General features: G+C 40.5%; 1 long non-coding RNA gene across 1 annotated transcript; it reads left to right on the top strand.

Annotated features, from left to right (window-relative positions):
* The first annotated feature begins 19 nt into the window (after positions 1–19).
* LOC309341820 lies at positions 20–17,331 on the top strand. Its single transcript, XR_014156560.1, has 3 exons — positions 20–149; positions 980–1,021; positions 17,195–17,331. It is a non-coding gene; the product is annotated as an uncharacterized lncRNA (long non-coding RNA).
* Positions 17,332–20,049: the final 2,718 nt, after the last annotated feature.

Genomic DNA, 20,049 nt, shown 5'->3' with positions numbered 1-20,049 from the left:
AAGCTTGAGCGTAACTGGCAGGAAACACTGTTAACCATTTAAGAACAGAATGTGAGGCTGCCCAATAATCCCAGAGGCTGATGTTAGAAATGTCTGATTCCTTCTGGACCTGAAAAGAGGGCTCAAGGAACAGAAAACTACAAACACAGGTAGCATGGACCTAGATTGACCTGGTTCAAGCCTCAGATTCCCTGTCACAAATAACGCACTCCCTTATTCCCCACCCCAGCTTGCAGGGTTGATTGGGGCAGAAGTTGTACGTAAACTGTGCCTGTTTCACATACATGGAAGCACGTTTCCAAGTGCTGCTCAGGCACTCTCGCTGAGTGAAAAATATATGCATGTCCATGGCAAATCCTTATTTTGTGAGAACAGAGTCATAAAGGTTAAGTGAATCTCTGGCCTAGCTTGGTACAGTTAGTAGCAAAGTAAGGAAAGGTGGGTATAAACAGGAATCAGGTGAAGATGTGTCTAACTTTATGGGTTGGGTTAACATGAAAGCAAAAAGTGCAAAGGCCAGAAGGTCATCAGTTTAAAATCTGTTATATACTTTCCCATCACTAAAGTGAAATAATCATTAAAAAAAACACCCAAGACTGAGAATTTGCTTATACTGTATTTACTGACTGTGCAAAATCGCACAATTTAATAGGCTTCACCAATGCCAAAGCAATTTGTTAGGTGTTTTTAAAATAAATAGAAAATATGTTTTGTAATTAGGAAGAAAAGGTTGCCACCAGGATAGTTTTCATGAAACCTGGCTGAGATGTGTTGTGACTTAGCCAGAATTGATTCTTCAATCTAAGTATTAAGTAATAAGCAATTTTCTGTTGGCATATAATTCAGTATGCTAGCATATGAAAATGAATGACAATACAATTCCTGGGGTTGAGGGTTCATCTTATAAAAGTGACAGATATGGCTATGTTGTACGATGCATTTTCAAATCATTTGTGATCTTCTTTTTCATCCTTTGAAGGATTCCTGTCATTCTGTTTAATAGCAAAGACATTGAAAAAAGGTAAGGGCAATTGCTGATAGTTAGCTGTGAGCATGCTTCAAATCTTCTGAAACTTTTAGATATGTAGTGTGGTAATATTTATAATTTTCACTATATTGTAACTCTTGCATTGCATTAATAACATACTATGATGCCTGTGGTCTGTGCCCAAACATGTGATGAAGGCTATCTCTCCCCACAACCCAACACACACACAGAAATCTATCCACAGGAGAGTCATCTGACTCACAGAATAAAGTGTGTGTCAATTTTGATGGGCACCATTACAGCTCAGAAGTTGCAAGCTTCCCAAGAGGTCACCAGCAGAGGAACTGAAGGCATCACTCAAGAGAAATACTATCTTTCTGAAAGATTTCAAAGCACAGAACCTTTACAGCTGTCACATTGTTTTGGTGTTCCCATCCAGTAAGCATATCTTTACCAACAATGTGTGCCCATCAATCTGGGTACAATGAACTTGTTTTCATCAGTCTGTAACTTTCAAGTTCCAAGATGGATCCTTTGTGATGTTCAGGTTGTTTTACCCAAACTAAAATATTTGTATCTAAAAGAGCCTCCTCTGCTAGGGAATGTGGGATAATGTGTTTTTGATCACAGAAGAAGTGGTCTTATTTTGCAATGCAATTATCTACATGAAAATACTAGTGATGATGAAAACAAGTGATTAAAGTGATTTAAATATTCAGTTCTTATGAATTCACAGGTGTGAATTTGACTGCAAAATGTAAATAATATTTTCCAAATTTGGAACAAGTTCTACAAGGAGATTTATTATGATCCGTGTTCATCAGTTCCCTCATGAGTTTTCATATCTGTAACAATCCTATTTTACTTTGCAGTGGTAAAGCAAAAGTTATGGACATGCAACATATTTGAAAATGGAATTGGTTTTTTTCTGAATCCTTTGTACAGTGTTATTGTTGATTGGCTCTCAATGAGCAAAACACACCAGTGTTGGTTTACTGATCACCTATACCGATGTATAACTGATGTACAGTGGTACCTTGGGTTACAGACGTTTCAGGTTACAAATGCTTCAGGTTATAGACTCCACTAACCCAGAAATAGTACCTCGGGTTAAGAACTTTGCTTCAGGATGAGAACAGAAATCGTGCTCTGGTGGCGCGGCCCCATTAGCTAAAGTGGTACCTCAGGTTAAGAACAGTTTCAGGTTAAGAACAGACCTCCAGAACAAATTAAGTTCTTAACCTGAGGTACCACTGTATTTAGAAAACTGAAATAATCTCTGCCTTTGTAAGCACTCATTGAGTTGCCTCTACAGCAAAGACACTGATGCATTTATGTGAACTTCTGTTGGTAAAAGTCTTGAAGTGTTTCACCCTTAAGCAGGTCTTAATTAAGAAGAATTCTTCACTGACACTGAAAAACTCTCATTTGTAATTTGGCAAATAGCTTGTGTTTTTCCAGGTTGGCCACTTTGTGAACAGATTCTGGACTAGATGTGTCATTAGCCTGATCCAGCAGGATCTTCTTATGTTCTTGGTACATTGTCTACACGATGGTTCCCAAGTGTTACTGTCAAATTGTATTTTGTTTGCCAGAAAGAAAAAAAAGTTGACTAAACCCAATAGCTCTGAGGTCTCCACCCCATTTTCCAAGATAAGATTGCAGTTGCAAAATCTGACTTTGGTTTTGGATCCAGGTTAACTTAGTCACATGTTGGCCCCACTGGAATCAGTGAGATAAGTTAGTAATGATTCCCTTTACTGAACCAGATCATTGGGTCCATCTAGCCTGCTAGCTCTTTGACTTCTCAGGTAACCGTCTTTCATGTTGATGGTATTCCTGGAGAGGCTAGAGATTGAACAAGGCTTATTTTATTGTTTGATAAAAGTTACCATTTTATTATTTGATACTAAGTATTAAGCAATAAACATTTTTCTCTACAGCATCTTTACAGTAATGTAAAGATATGATGGATTTATATGAAAACAATTTTTTTGTTATGTGTATTTAATTTTAAAACAAATACAGTCATACCTTGGAAGTCGAACGGAATCTGTTCCGGAAGTCCGTTCGACTTTCAAAACATTTGAAAACCAAAGCATGGCTTCTGATTGGCTTCTGAATCAGAAGCCACGCAAGCCCTGTCAGACGTTTGGCTTCCAAAAGAACATTCAAAAACCGGAACAGTTACTTCCGGGTTTTGATCATTTGGGAGCCAAAATGTTTGAGAAGTAGGCTGTTCAACTTACGAAGTTGAAGGAATCAAAGTACGACTGTGCTTTTCTTTTTTTTAAAGGAATTATTAAAACCTATCTGCATAGGCTTTTATTAGAGTCATTTGCAAATATGGCTATCCTGCTTTTCACTCCTCCTGTATATCATTTACGAAAAAGTTAAGTATCACTGGACCTAATATAAATCCTTGGGGGACCCCACTTATTACTTCCCTCCATTGCAACAATTTCCACTTGTTTCTATTTTCCATTTCCTGATCTGTCGATAGTTACTAATGCATAAGAGGAGCAATGATATTATCTCACGACTGAACTTCTCTCTGAGCAACAGCCAAACCTGATAGTTGATTAAAAAGAAAATTAGTCCAATAATTCATTGCATTGTTTTGATAACTTCTCAAGCATCTTTTCCAGTGCTATATAAGAGGAAAGAGGGATTGACTTCCATGCAGAGGTGTTAACTGACATATTGTTAATATTTACAGTGCTTCTATTGATCTGATGTAGGTCTATGAGAAGAGAAAAATATTTCCCACTAGCCATCCCTAGCCTAGGAAAACTTCCTGTATCCCTAAGTTTGGTAAAAATGTTACTGTGATAAAATGCAAACTAGTCAAAATGGAAAATAGGAACTTTGCAAAATGAAGTTGGTTTGGAAGATTCACGCTGAGTTAAAGTAGATTTGCATTTCCAATTTATTATTTCTACTGCAGTTTTGGAAAGGCGCATGTTTATTTTGAGCTTGACATCTTTGCTCTGCAGGCCCTTCAATTTCCAGAATACTGCATATTTTCTGCAGAACGGTAGTGAGTCTTTCTATAGATTGCTCTAAATTAATTTGACTTTGTTCAGCATTATCTTACAATTGCAGTGACCCTAAGGTGAACTTCCCAGTGTTAATTCACATGCCCATAGTGAGACTCAATGTTTCTAAGACCAGAAAAGATTATGCTAAACTCATGCTAATTATAATTTTCTAATATATTCTGAAAATCACAGAGTTACCAAGTAACAAAAGGTCATTTCCAATAAACGATACCTTTCGAAGTAACTGATATATTAAATTGTTTGTGGTTTTTTATATATACGCTAGCTGGATCTTGAAAAGTAGAAATGGGATCTTTGCTAAGGAAATGATCTTTGACACTCATAAGCAGCATATTGAATACAAAATTGTTATTGGCATCCGTCTGTCTTGGGAGAAAATGGAGGAATGTGCCTTTGGGTGTGAAGTCAAACTGTTGGAAGGTTACAAAAGCACCTGCTATGGCTGCAGAGACCAAATAGAGAAGAGACATGTTTTGTTGCAGCTGAGACAGATAAAGATGTCCACTTTGTACACCACGATGTACACCATGGTGCTCCTTCTCTCAGTGTTCCTCCCAGCAGTCATTCCTCCTCTTACGCACCAGAAAGGAATCAGGAACAAACAGTTGTAGTTAAAAACATCAGTCTATGGTCAATGTAAAGTTTTTAAAGAAGAATTTGGCGACCTCTCTCATAACCTTAAAAGTCACATGGAGGTACTATTGTCTACTTCATGGGTAGGCAACCTAAGGCCCGGGGGCCAGATCCCACCCAATCACCTTCTTAATCCGGCCCATAGATGATCTGGGAATCAGCGTGTTTTTACATGAGCAGAATGTGTCCTTTTATTAAAATGCATCTCTGGGTTATTTGTGGAGCCTGCCCAGTGTTTTTACATGAGCAGAATGTGTGTTTTTATTTAAAATGCATCTCTGAGTTATTTGTGGGGCATAGGAATTTGTTCATTTTTTCCCCTTCAAAATATAGTCCAGCCCACCACACGGTCTGAGGGACAGTGGACCAGCCCACGGTTGAGAAAGGTTGCTGACCCCTGGTCTATGGGGTTTTTTAAGGCCCCAAATAGGTGAGCATGCAGGATATGGGAGGAATGAGGTCAACAGGAAGAATTCCTGGCTGCAAAATAAAAGCTACTGGTTGCTTGCAGTGGTAACGGAACACGCCTTTCTTTGGTGCTCCCCACCTCACCCTAGTTTCTCCAGAAGTTAAATATTGGAGAGTGGAAGAGCAGGTGCTTCATTTCTAATATCAACATGCTGTATGTCCATGAACACTAAAATACCATGCAGTGCAGAGCCTGCTACTTCATATTTCAGGTGCTTCAGATATATATTTGTGGGAAATTGGGTTGGACTAGCCTATCTTTATCTGAAAGAAGAACAGACCATCTTGGCTTTTACAATGACAGAAGGCACTATATTACAGTCTGAGTAAGATCTAATTTATATATTTTAATTGCTGCTATATCTGTACTGTCCCTGTTATACTGAACTGCAAATTTAAATGTGTCCCTATTGTGTTTCATGATTTCCCTGATTTTGTACGTGAGTGGGAACTGGTCTGTGACCGAAATAATAAATTCATTCATATATTACAGTATATATTACAGAGTAAATAGCATACAAAAGGAAAGTGTGGACTTCTAAATCAAGTTCAGTGGGTAAAAGTGGTGTCGGCAGTCATCCTTGGTATGAGAATTAGGGCATCACAGGTCTATTTCTCTTTTTAATCTATTAAGTGCTTGAAGGCATGGACTCCTTAATGGTTTATGCAGATTCATAGAGACTACAGGATACCATACCCTTCCACAGTGGACACAGATGCTGAGTACCAACAAAATTGTAGCCAAAATGGGACAAGCGAGAAAAAAATAGCAAGGCATCAGCATGTTCATGCAAATCCTGAGGTCCACAGATGCAGATTCCCCCCCCCCAAAAAAAAATACTAAGGGGGCATCCCTACCCCAATAAAAAAACCTAATAAGGCCAAAACATGCAAAGTAGCCATGGTATGTGGTCAGTTGGAAAAGGTCTATGGGGAAAATAGGATGGAGAGAAAGAAGAGCAAGGTACAATACCCTGCTTAGAGGGAATGGCTAACTGAACCATTTCAGTAGGAAAGATACACAGCAACATTAGGTTGCAGGACACACAGACACACGTGTGTGTGTGTGTGTGTGTGTGTGTGTGTGTGTGTTATTTTCTACTTCTGTTTCTCATATTTTTCGTCTTGCGCTGTTCTCATCAAGTTCAAAGTTAATACAAAATCGCATGGAAGAAAGAGTAGCTCTGTTATCTAAGAATGTGTAATGCAACAGACCTTTCACATTAGCATCTCAAATCCCCAGATTGCGCATGTAATGTAAGAACATTTTAAATAGTCTCAGTGGATCTCTCTCCTGTTTGGAATTTGAGCCACAACCCCTCAGCATGGTGCCAATAATCCTTGTTCAGGTGCTAGCCCCTAGTGTACAAAGTGATGTATTAACTAATAATCTCTGTCACCCAGAAAACAAAATCCATTCATCATATACAACCTTTTTCACCCACCTACCCATCCTTGCCAATAAACACACAAAGCCTAATAACAAAAAGGAACAAGAGCTATCTTGTGCTGCCTCCATCACATAGCAAAACATATTATAAATCAAAATATGGCCACACAGGACTCTCAGAGCAAAATGAATATGGGGCAGAATAGTTTCTTCATTTAACATGAAATGTATGCCTTGTACAGTCAGGTCTGTATGTGAACAAAGGTTGACTCTGTACATTGCATTCAGGCTTCAGTCCTACACACACGTGGCCTGGAAGTAAGCTCCATTTAACTCAGTGATTCTCACTTCAAAGTAGACTTGGACAGAATACACTGCTAGTTTCCAAGATGATAGAACTTGTGAATATAGACAACCAATCATTTTTTGCTGCAAAACATAGGCCTGGTTCATTCAGCCTCAAATCTTGTCATGGAAAACAGGTTCTAGCTTAGACTTTTCTCATGTATTAGTGTTCTATAAAAAAAAAGGTAAAGGGTCCCCAGACCATTAGGTCCAGTCATGACCGACTCGGGGGTTGCGGCACTCATCTCACTTTATTGGCTGAGAGAGCCGGCGTACAGCTTCCGGGTCATGTGGCCAGCATGACTAAGCCGCTTCTGGTGAACCAGAGCAGTGCACGGAAACACCGTTTACCTTCCTGCCAGAGCGGTACCTATTTATCTACTTGCACTTTGACATGCTTTCGAACTGCTAGGTTGGCAGGAGCAGGGACCGAGCAATGGGAGCTCACCCCATTGCAGGGATTCTATAAGCAAGGGTAATTTCCCCCCCTAATCAAGAGCAACCACTTCTTGGAGCTATTGGCTAGAAAGTTGCCAGAGTTTACATGTAGAGGTGCCAGTGAAGTTCTCCTGAGTCAGGTTCAGGGAATAACTTTGAGGGGCCTTATAAAAGCTTGTCTCAGTTGTGAGGTGAGCTTTTCACAATAGCTCAGAAACACATGGTTCACATAAAGAAGGTTCCAGATGGATTCCCAGGCATCTCTGGTTTTGGGGAGGGCCAGAGTTCAGTCGTAGAGTGCATGCTTGGTATGCAAAACACCTAAGTTTGGTTTCTGTAATCTCCAGGTAGGGCTGGGGAAGGCTCCTCTCAGAAACCTTGGAGAGCTGTTTCAAGTTAGTAAAGACCAGGGGTGGTCAACCTGTAGTCCTCCAGATGTTATTGGGCTGCAAGCCCCATTGGCCCCAGCCTTCATGGCCAGTGGTGGGGGGGTGATAGGATTTGTAGTCCAAGAACATCTGGAGGGCCACATGTTAGGCACCTCTGGGATAGACAATACCGAACTACGGTAGATGGCTCAGTTGTCTGATTAGCTTCCTAGTACCCAAATCCTTCTCTGACAAATCAATACTAAGAAAAGAGTTGATAGGGACTGAAGGGTTCTAAGCATCAAACTGGGTCAGTAAATGATACAAGTTATTGCCTATTTTATTCTTAGGTTTTTGTTTGTTTTGTTTTTTCTTCGAGAAATGCAGCCATGGCATATCATGCATGTCATTTGTTTTGATTTTTTTTTAGCATGAATAAACCACAGCAGCATAGCATATTGAGCATATTACAGGTTGTTCCCAGATATTCCAGAGTGCTTGGCTATAAACAAGGGAACTGATTATGACGAAAATACAGTAAGCCAGTGCACAAGGATAGGAGCCAATGTGGACTCATTGTGGCAGCAGCCCACATGTTATTTCTAAACTGTGGTATTAATTGTTACTTGTAGGGTAGAAGCTGTATTTGTATGTCAATGCTGGATTTAATGATGAGCGGATGAAAAAGTGATCAAGGGTTCAAAAGGATCTGAAAGGTTCAGAAAATGTGTGCCTCAATGCATCCAAACATCTGGAATGCATACAGGAGAGAATGGCAATGAGACTTTACTAGTAAAATGTAACCAAACCGTTTAGCTGCCCTGCTCCATATTTCAGACACTTTCATTTTACAATACACAAGAAACCTAGCACTCCCTGTTAGATGATTTACTATTCTAGACAGCTTATATAGAAGAAAAGCAATTGAACATATCTGGCCACACCAACCTCCCATGCCAATAGCAAGGTTTTAAAGTAAAACTCAGCACAGCTGTGCATATACCTGCCTTGTCTTCTTCATGTGTTGTTTTCAGAAAGAACAGCTTTGACCACGTTGACTTACAAAATGATAAATACATCGTTCAACATAGACAATTTAATGTGATTCAAAAAGATACCCATTAAACAGCATCATTAACTTTTTCACCTAATATTTAGAGTCATCCGGGTTGAAAAGCTGGGTGAGTTACCAGTAATTATATTTGGAGGACAGATTCAAAAATAAATGTGTCAGGCTAGCATAGACAAAACAGACACCATGTAGCAGTCATTTTGTGAACAATGGCTTTCAGGAGGGTTTTGTTGTTGTTGTTGCAAGGATTAGCATGTTCAGCATAGCACTCTGTATGACAAAAATGCTTGGAAAGAGCCATATGACAATATTCACAATTATGTAGATCACATTAAACTTTTGACAATGCTTCCTGGCACTGCTTGTTTATTTTGTTTTATTTTTTAGGTTTATTTCAATTTTTGTTCAAATTTTTATTTTTATTTGTAAGCCACCTTCAGTTTGCTTTTATCCTGGGATATAGCTGTCTAAGGGAGATAAATTACATTCCACAAAGGCAGTGACATAGCAACTCATTCAAATATGACAAAGAAACCCACGTTCTTATTACATATTATCATGACTTCCCAGCATACATGAAGGAGCGTCTCCACCCCCATCGTTCAGCCTGGACACTGAGGTCCAGCTCCGAGGGCCTTCTGGCGGTTCCCTCACTGCAAGAAGTGAGGTTACAGGGAACCAGGCAGAGGGCCTTCTCGGTAGTGGCACCCGCCCTGTGGAATGCCCTCCCATCAGATGTCAAAGAAATAAACACCTATCTGACTTTTAGAAGACATCTGAAGGCAGTCCTGTTTAGGGAAGTTTTTAATGTTTAATGTTTTATCGTGCTTTTAATATTCTGTTGGGAGCCGCCTACAGTGGCAGTATTAGTATTATTGGTATTAGTATTAGCACGTTGGTATAAATATTCTGAGGGTGCCTCCTAGCAATAAAAGAAATGAAAAGAGGGGCCAGGTGATGAAGATGTGATGTGGAGGGGCAGACCAGCTAGTGCATCCTCATTCTGCCTTCATCAGGTGAGGCTTTGAACACTTGAAGAACACTATACAAAAAGAGAGGGCAAAGAGGCAGCTTCTGAACCTCTGCCTTATTTCCAGGCTCCAATCATATGCCCACCTACGTATATGGGATTAAGCCCCTCTGACTGGGTCTTACTTCCCAGAAGATGTGTCTAGAATTGCACTGTCAATCTCCAAACTATGTTTTGTTGCATGTGAACTGAACAGTATAGGGCTTTTAGAAAATGCTGCTAAACGTTGCCCCCTTACCAAAAAAGAAGAAGAAGAGTGGTGTGCTTTTAAAACTAGAAAAGTCAATGTGAATTCAAAGTATTGTTTAAGTAGCCCCCCTCCCCCCACTGTCCTTATGATTGAATATGGTTAGGCTTGCATAGTCTGCAAGGGCTTGCATCTATGGGAAGAATGAAAATATGGTAACCACAAGGTTCATTAAGTCTTTGATGATTTACTAGCAGAGACTTATGGCAAAAGTGATGCACAAATTCAATGCAAGTACAGTGCTCTTTTGATAAAATAAAAATTACTGAAATAAACTGGCGGGCATCTGACAAAGAACTGAATATATTCTGCAGAAATCAAATATAGACTTTGATTTATGCATGAACATTATAAACTAATAAATGAAATGCATTATGTTTTACTTTTTGTGCAAGTCAAAATTTTAGATCATAGTATTTTAACTTTTTTTAAGGAATATATATGTGCTCATGAGTCATAATTATAATCTTTTGGATAACCTGCCTGTACCAGAACAATGGTAGGGTGTTTCTATATCAGTTGCAGATCGACAATTGTGCACTTATCCCCCATCTCACACCACACATGTACATAGCCCTGCTAGTGAAATACTTACATCCTGCAATTATATACTGAATGCAAATAAATTTTAACAATTACACTCCTTTTGACTGAATGGTCCCCAATGAGACAATAGTATTGTGTTTCCGCATATATGCAGTTTCAAATCTGCTTTATTTCATACTCCATCTTCTATTCCAATCACATATTTATGTATCCTGCAGTTTAAATAATTGTTAAAGTTATCCTTTTTTGCATACTTCTATTTCAGCTTTTCTTTAAAATAGTTTTTTTTTAAAAAGCAGAAGTCATAGAAACAGAAGTTACATCAGTTGTATGGGAAACTGAGATATATCCAGAACCCCACCCTCCTCCAAATTGCCTTGATGCTTGTAGTTATTGCATAGTAGGGCTAAAGCTTAAAATGGGATTAGACAAATTAACGGGCAGAAGGTCTTTCAAAGGCTATTAAATGTGATAAGTAAATGCAGCCTCCATCCATGCTCAAGGTAATGTGCCATTTGAGTCTAGATATTGGAACAAATAATTGAGAAGGACAGTTGCCTTCTCTTACTTTGAGTCTCCTTAATCAACCACTGCCTACCTGGTGAAAGGCCCCATGTTTGATGACCACAGAGTGTGATCTCTCGCCACCAGACCACCAAGCTCTCATTTTCTTTTTCAATTCTTTATAAATATGTTTAGATATATGCAGAATCCCTGACACATGTCCACTTTCTGTGGTTACCTAAGGCTCAAAAGGGAAGCAAGGATTGTGCAGTCGTAAGTCAGGACCAAGGAGAGAGCATACAGAACCTTGGACAGCTCTTTGAAGCTAAGGCAAGAGAAGTTGGTTCACAGAGAGCTGGAGCCGAATTAAACCTTATGTAGGCTGACTGGGACGTGGGTGGCGCTGTGGGTTAAACCACAGAGCCTAGGACTTGCCGATCAGAAGGTCGGCGGTTCGAATCCCCGCGATGGGGTGAGTTCGCATTTCTCGGTCCCTGCTCCTGCCAACCTAACAGTTCGAAAGCACGTCAAAGTGCAAGTAGATTAATAGGTACCGTTCCAGTGGGAAGGTAAACGGCATTTCCGTGTGCTGCTCTGGTTCGCCAGAAGCGGCTTCGTCATGCTGACCACATGGCTGTACGCTGGCTCCCTCAGCCAATAAAGCGAGATGAGCGCAGCAACCCCAGGGTCGGTCACGACTGGACCTAATAGTCAGGGGTCCCTTTACCTTTACCTTAGGCTGACTAGATCTGAAGTGGAGGAGTCTCCACTTTCTGAAGGAGATGTTTGTTTAAAGGGCCTTCACATTATTTTGTAAAGATTGTCTTCTGTGAGGCTGAGGGACAGATGTACTGTATGAGACCCATCCTCTGGGTCAGAGGCTGTGCCCTCTGGCTGAGAAGGCCCTAAATAAGGGACTGTTAGTTATCTCCCCTTAACTTCATCTGATATGCATTTCTGATCTTCTTTAGTCCTGGTTTGTTCTGTGTTTGTTTCTTCTGGTTTACCCTTGTTGCTCCTTGGACTGGACCCCCAGTTCCCATCTGCAGGCACACTCCAAACTGCTATCCTGATAAAATGAGAGCTGTCATATATTATCATCTACTATGCGCTTTCCAATTACCTTTTTCCACTTTATATGCTAGTGGCAGAATGTAGTGCACATCAGGTGATTGTGCCATCTTTTGACACATCAAGGTTGAATCTGTTGTGGTTCCGATTTCTGAAGTAAGACCCTACAAAACCCATTCCAGCAGTGCATTGCTAGCTGAAATGATAGTACTTCACTCGTTCACAGCTATCAGCCTCCCATTTGGCATGAGCTTCTCCTGTTCATTTCTTTCTTGTTTCTTCTTTGGCCGACAAAGCTCAGCTTGTAATCCTGTCAGCAATCACTGAATGATTGGCAAAACATTCCTCACCAAAGCCAATTCCCTGGTTCACCCTTCAGTTATTTCATATTTTAGCTCATCAGTGGTTAGGAAAGCATTTTTAGACTGCCGGGATCTGGACTCTATTCATGCACATTGCTTCCAGCATCAAGCTGGATAGGCCGATAATTCCAAAGCTAAGGCCCTGCTCGCCAGCGCTATAAATTTTATCACGCTGCAGCAAAATGCTATGATGCATGTCAAGCTCTTTTAACTTTACTCTGCAAAACTAACAGTAGAAATCCTGGCAAAGCTTCCACTGTTTGGCATTTGGTTTAAGTTCATCCTGGGTATCAAGATCTACTTAACAGACAGAGACCACTGCTGGGTCTAGAGCACAGAGACATCCTTCTTCAGGGAATTAAGCTAAATAGCTGTGAGACTGAAACCCAGACAACCATTTGTTCAGGTGGTGGCTGTTTCTCTCGAGCCAATGGGCAGAACCTTCTCTTCACCATGCCTTGTAAGAGCACAATACAGACAGATACAGATGAAAGGAAAGTGTGACATCTGCTCAGTCCTAGGGGAAAAACAGCTGTGGCAGGAGAATGTAGAGCGGGGAAGCAATTGGAAAGCCTTGCTTAATCCTGTTTCTGTCCCAGACTACCATATTCTTAATTCTCTCTCTCTCTCTCTCTCTCTCTCTCTCTCTCTCTCTCTCTCTCCACACCCCCCCACACACAACAGCCCCCTTTCCCACATGAAAACATGCAGGTGGGAAAAAGTGGCAGGGGGTTCACACAGATTATTTGAAAAGAGGTTTGCACCCTATCATCTGTGGTTGATTCTTCTCTCAAAATCCCCTCCTAACATCCCTCACCTAGAAAAACAGATATTGCTCTTAGAGAAAGCACAATTTTCATTGCAGACCTGTTTATGTGTTCGTTGGGTCTGCCCCCCTTTTTGCTCCAGTAGGCATATTCAGAGTTTTGAGAAAATTCCAGTGACACCTGTCATAAAATGGCTGCCATGGGAGCATGTAGCGGAAGCTGAGCAGGAAGAGCAAACAGTCTCATATGCATTGTGGCTTTTGCAGGGAATAGTTACCAAGATACTTTTTGGGTGCCATAGGAACTATGTTGGTGCCCATGCTCACCACACCAGTGACTCCATGTCTAAGCTATAGGTAGGCCCTAATACAGGGTGTGGGAGGACCATCAAGCAATAGTAAGGACCCCTAACCATTAGGTCCAGTCGTGACCGACTCTGGGGTTGCAGCGCTCATCTCGCTTTATTGGCCGAGGGAGCCGGTGTACAGCTTCCGGGTCATGTGCCCAGCATGACTAAGCCACTTCTGGCAAACCAGAGCAGCGTACGGAAATGCAGTTTACCTTCCCGCCGGAGCAGTGCCTATTTATCTACTTGCACTTTGACGTGCTTTCAAACTGCTAGGTTGGCAGGAGCAGGGACCGAGCAACAGGAGCTCACCCCATCACAGGGATTCAAACCGCTGACCTTCTGATTGGCAAGTCCTAGGCTTTGTGGTTTAATCCACAGCGCCACCCGCGTCCCTATCAAGCAATAGTAGCTGATTGCAAAACAAATAGAAAGTGGTGTGGCCAATGCAATATGAGTGAACAGAAGCAGAGCCAGCCAGCCTATGAGGTGGGCTGAAGCAGTTGCCTCAGGAAGTCGAATCCTTGGGGGGGGTGCCCCACCTGCCCCTGTCACCACTGGGCTCTAGCAAGATCTCAGAGAACTCTAGGAAGCATTCCATGAGATCTCACTGGAATCCACCATGTGACCCTAGTAGGCAAGGCTTCGGTGGGGCAAGGGGTCTGAGCAGAAGTATCAGTATCAGGGAAATTATCTATGCCAGAAATATCATGCAAGGCAGATAGTCAGGAAGTGTGCTAAAGAGTGTCAAGGAAGGAAGACTGTGAGAGGTAATAGGGTAGGGAGAGAGTTCATTATAGATATCCCCTGTTTAAGAGTGTAAACAATCCAAAACGCCCCCTCACCTTGAATCTAGTTGGATTAAAAGTTATTTGTGCAAGTGAGGCATAATAGCGGCAGCTGTTGCCATTTATAATATCATGAGGCTAGTCTCTCCTCCCCCCACCCCCCAGCGCTGACTACCTGCAAACAGCAGAAAGACAATAGCCATTCATCATTTCAAAACGAGACATTTTGGAGTGGTCTAGTAAGTAGTACACCGAGTTTTCGACTGCTGGGTTCTGCTTCTATACAGAGGGGAATTCCTCACTATGTTTTTCACCAGATCATATTGATTGCTGAGTGTAGCAGATATTCAACTGTACAATAAATATTTTCCTTTCTTTTCCTTTCTTTTGTTTTTTACACAGGTAACTTAATGTAATAAACAACTTCTTCTTCTTCTTCTTCTTCTTCTTCTTCTTCTTCTTCTTCTTCTTCTTCTTCTTCTTCTTCTTCTTCCATATTGGACTGGTTTTGTAAGCCTCCAAAGACAGCTTCCTAAAATACCTTGGTTAACTCACAAGTAATGTCGAACCAAAATTCCTCCCTAGAAGACCTTCTGCTCAAATTTGGAAGGGGGAAAGGAAAGGAGGAGAGGTAGCAATTTGAGGGAATGGGAGTGGGACAACAAAATATGCCAAAAGATTCTCTGCCACTTATGGTGGTGACCAAGACCAGGCTGCAGAATCAGATCCTTATGAAGAGTGAGGATTCATCAAGTGGCAGTCTATAGGAAACACTATTTTACACTATTGTATTCCTGGATGATATTTTTAAAGTGTAAAAGTGTTATTGTAAAAGCTACTCAGTCTCTGGAGTATCCAGGTTGGTACTATATGTCTAGCTATGCTTATCTGGGCTAAGCAAAATGTATAGGGCAAGGGAGTGCTGCCATTGATTGTCACTTATGCTTGATTAACCTTTAACCATTATCTATCTCACATGAATGGAATCCTTTTTATGTCACTCGCTAATACCAGTGGAACTATTTTGCTCAAAATTTGACTGATGTAGCTGCCAGTTTCCTTAAATGAAAGGATTATACTGCTTAATCTTCCTTTTAAGATAATTTGTGGCAGATAGTTATGAAAGTAATGGGTCTTAAAAGTATTTCTGAAGAGGCCTAGGCTACTGTTTTAGGCATCCTTTCCCTACCTTGAACAAAGTATTTACACGAGCGGAACTCAAAACACCACAGAATATGAAAGGAAGTTCTGATTTGTGTGTACACAGAAGAGCTAAATACTAGAATTTAATTATGCAGGTGGCGTTTCATTGTTTAAGCTCTTTTATATTTTGCTCTTAATGCTGTCTGATAGATCAAAGCTTTCCTTTTTTTAAAAAAAAAAAGAGTTGCAGGGCTGTCTACAATTTATCTTTCAGCAAACGTCTGACCTTGTATTTCATTAGCAAAAAGCACCAAGAAGTCTCTTGCTGTCTTGTCCAGATACATTAGTGAATCTTACGCTTATCCACAGGCCAGCAAACATTCATTCATTTGTAAATGAGCAAATAACGATTGTGTATCATGCTCTTCAGTAGAAATATAATATAATATATATATACTAAAAACAGTTAAAAGAATAAAACACAATCAAAATGAAGTTGCAAAAGCAGAAGTTATAGTTCTCAACAAACTAAAACTAAAGTGGTGGAGAGAATATCTCAACTTTCATGGGACCATTTCTCTTATGCCCCGAAAGGGAGATATATTAATTGGATTTCAGCAGGTGCATTCTAAGAATTATTGGGGGGGGGGGGTTTCACCTTATTCTGGCATGTCAGTGAGGTGATAATGAGACTTTCAAGTGTGTGTGTGTCAAATTATCATAAAGAATTAGCAAAGTACTGAAAAAGAGGCTGGATACCTCTTTTATTTTCTTCAGAGGAGTTCCTGCTTCAACATTAGTAGTTCACTACTTTTCAAGATCTGATGGCTGGTTGTTGTTGTTTTTTTGTTGTTGTTCAATGCATTAAGGTTGGGTTTGTTTGTTTTTAGCAGACTTGCTAAAAACAGGGTAGACCAGAATCCATTAGCTGTCATCCACAATGAATTGCCAACTTAATGGGACAAGCACTATTTCTCTGATAGACTTTTTTCAGCTTCCAGGGAACCCTTCCTTCTGGTCAAGACTTGAGGATACCCCCCAGAAACATGATGCACATGTCTCCTCTAACGTCTTCCTGCTTCCTGGGGCCAAATTCTTGCTGCTGTAACTCTGGCCACTGGAGTTTTCCTCTTTTTGTGATCTCTTGGAGCTTTTGCATTCAGTGACTCCCTCTTTTCCATCTCTCTGTGTACTGTTCTTTACTGTGCTGGCTGATCATCAGACCACACATTGACCACATTGTGGACAACTGCCCTTTATATAATACATTTTTGTACAAGACCCTCTGACCAATGACTTTTAATTACTTATCTCTCTGCACATCCATTTCTATGGAGAAAACTGGCCTACCAAATCCTGAGCTTTTGAAGCCTCCTGCCAAGTATAAAAGCTGGCAAGTTTTTAAGTGTTAACCACTGGGGCCTGTAGCAGCTTTCTTTGTAACTGTAGGAGCTGACAGCAGGATGTATAAGAAATAACAGTCAGACTTCAGCTAGCGCTGACCTTTTCATCACTTATTCTTACCTAGGTGTAAACACAACAGTATTATTATACTCATAAACATTCTTATTTTTTCCTATTTATAGAACATCTTAAAAATATCAGACTTTTTCTGATTCTCCACAGAATGCATGGAGGACAACTTCTAAAAGAATCTCATGGGCTGCAAGGCATAATGATTGGTCTCATCACTTTTCACAGCTGGCTACTCCCAGAAAGAATCACCAATCTCAGGAATGGTAAAAGGAAAAGGAAAAGGAAAAGGGGGAAAAACTTGACAAAAAGCAGTGGTCAATCAGGTCACAAACAGGCAGAAACAGCATGAATAAAAGGCGATCTGTGGAAATAGTTTAGCTGCCCTGACAGAACTATTTGTGCACTCGTAATTAAATCTGGCAGCTTAATGAGAGAAAAAAATTATTATTTAGTTCACAGAGAAGGTTATTTTGTTGTATGATTTTTTTAAAAAAGTGAATTGTCCTTTGGTAGTTGCACATCACAAACCTTCCCTGGTCCCTCACTTAAAACGGCTCCTTTAAATTCTTTTCAACCCATATTCTTTAAAGTATGAAATCTCCTACTTTTGCAGTAAAAACAAAATGAGAAAGCAGAGCAAGACAGAGCAACAAGAATGCAGAATACTTAAAAGGGCAGCTTCCCAAAGGCTTTGAAAAGTTGAAAAACTCTGCCTAAGCCATAGCCAGGTTTGTTTGTATTTGCTAATATTATATGCACGTTCATGAAGTTTAACAGCGGGAAATGCTTCTTGTTTTTAATAGATGACACACCTGTATTCCAGACTGCCAAGAAAAAAGGACATTCCAGTCTGAAAGTTATTTTTCATGTGAATCACATATTTGCTTTGAAAGTGCAGACACCTGCTGATCAAGATTCGAGAACACCTGTTCACCCCCACATATAGGGGCATATATCCTTCTCACATGAGCACCATGATCTTTTCTGCTGTTGTTGTTGTCAGTTGTTTTATCACGCGATCCAACTTTTATTCATCTAAGCACATGGTGGTTCGGTAAGCATTACTTTGAAGTTTCGATGCAGATGTTTTAGAGCTGAGTCAGATCCTGATCTACAAATGGAACCTTTCTTGGCAATGATGTATAGGGCACTATGTCAGCTCTATCTGGGGTAGGCCAGGAAAGGTATGTTCCAGTTCTGGATTGCTCCAGACTGCATTCACACACGGGGTTTATTGTGCTAGTTTTACTGATGGAAGTGCGTCTGTCCAGATCTAACATTCCTTTTACATGGCAGTACCTGTTGTGTTATGAAGCTGTGGCTTTTTGATGGCCATACCACAATGTCTTGCCTTCCTGTTCAGGGTGCAGGGCTGGCAGGGTGGTGTGAGTGTGCCCTTTGGGTCCATGCCTGTTGCACCCACCAAGGGCACCAACCCAGGGTGTGCCCACAACAGCCATGCATGCTACGTCACAGGCTAAGGGTCATGAATTGGAAAGTGCTATTGTCATCAAGTGCCTTTAAATACGGATAGGGGACCTTTGGCCCTGAAGATGTTGTTGATTTCCATCTCCCCTCAGTTTGAGATGTTAAGGGATGGTGTGGCAACATCTGGTCCATCAACATCTGGAAGGCCAGAATCATAGCTGTCAACATTTCCCTTTTTTTAAGGGAAATTCCCTTATTCCGAATAGGATTCCTCGCAAGAAAAGAGAAAAGTTGACAGCTATGGCCAGAATGTCCATACTTTAAAGCAAAGGTACAAAATCTGTCATTTTCTTAGCCTGAGAAAGCTTGATCCATCATAAGGAATGTAGATATTGAGGGCTAAATTAGGTCCTTGAAATGTCATCCACTTAAACAGATTAACAGCACTGTTTTCTCTCTTAATAGTCCTTGCTAAGAAGCAGATACAGGAGATAATCAAGTACCGGGATGAGGTGGGGGTTGTGGACTGGTCTCAGGTTATGCAGGCCTGACCTAGATGTAACTTCAAATAGGGTTGCGCATCTTTTCAACTGCTCTAAGCAGTGAAATGTCTTTTTTTTGGATTTGGTCCCCCCGTAATAGTAGTTTCTGCATATGACAAAAGCAAATAACCAAGTGCTCTTTGGGGGGTTAACTGAAGTCCTTCAGTCGGGTGGTGGGGGTTAAAATGGTGCTGTAAGATGAATGAATGTGTTTCCATCACTTTTCTTATTTTATCTTCTGGTAGTAAAGAAATTTAGTCTGTAAAATTTTGTTAGTGTCATAATATATATTGAGAGACTGCATAAAGTGGCATGCTCCTTGTATAAATGAATAGGATACATTTTGAATCAATATTTGAATATCACATAAATCTTGCACCAGATTTTCCTCCCTCTGCATTGTTCTATCAGATGACCCATTTAGACATTAAGACACTTCTATGTGCATACAATGAGCAAATGGCTTAAAGACAGCAACAATCTCTGTACTCTCTGTCCACACACTGAAGTTTGCAACAGGGGGTCATGCATAAGGATGTATGCAGTGCCACAAGTCCACAGGATCAGAAAAATCATGTTTTCCACTTGTGCAAAGTCCTGCCACTGCACACACAACACACACTGTGTGAACGAACCTGCCAATTTCAGTTTCTCTCATTTTCTCCACTCTTATGTTCAGTTCTCCAGAGTTCTCCATCCGTTTCTGCATTGTTCTTTTCAAATAAAGTCCTTACAAAAATATTATCAGCATTTTAATGTGCATTCCTTTTAACACAGAAAAATTTGCAAGCCGTTTCACTCAGTATAATGCATTTTTCTTCTGTCATACTAATATGTGAATTTTCATGCATATTTCCCTAATATGTTTTTGGGTGGGGTGCAGTGTAAATTTTGAAGGAACACTGCATTTCAGTCTCTGTATTGTTTTAGCAAACTCCAATTTGGTAGATTCACATTAAATTTACAGTAACTGCAATTATTTTCCTTCCCTAGACATGGATAGCAGAAAGTGAAGCACATTCTTTGCAGATATGA

This window comes from Podarcis erhardii, assembly GCF_964252035.2.
Source record: "Podarcis erhardii genome assembly, chromosome: 5".
Lineage (NCBI taxonomy): Eukaryota > Metazoa > Chordata > Lepidosauria > Squamata > Lacertidae > Podarcis > Podarcis erhardii.
This window is presented reverse-complemented; position numbering and strand designations above follow the sequence as displayed.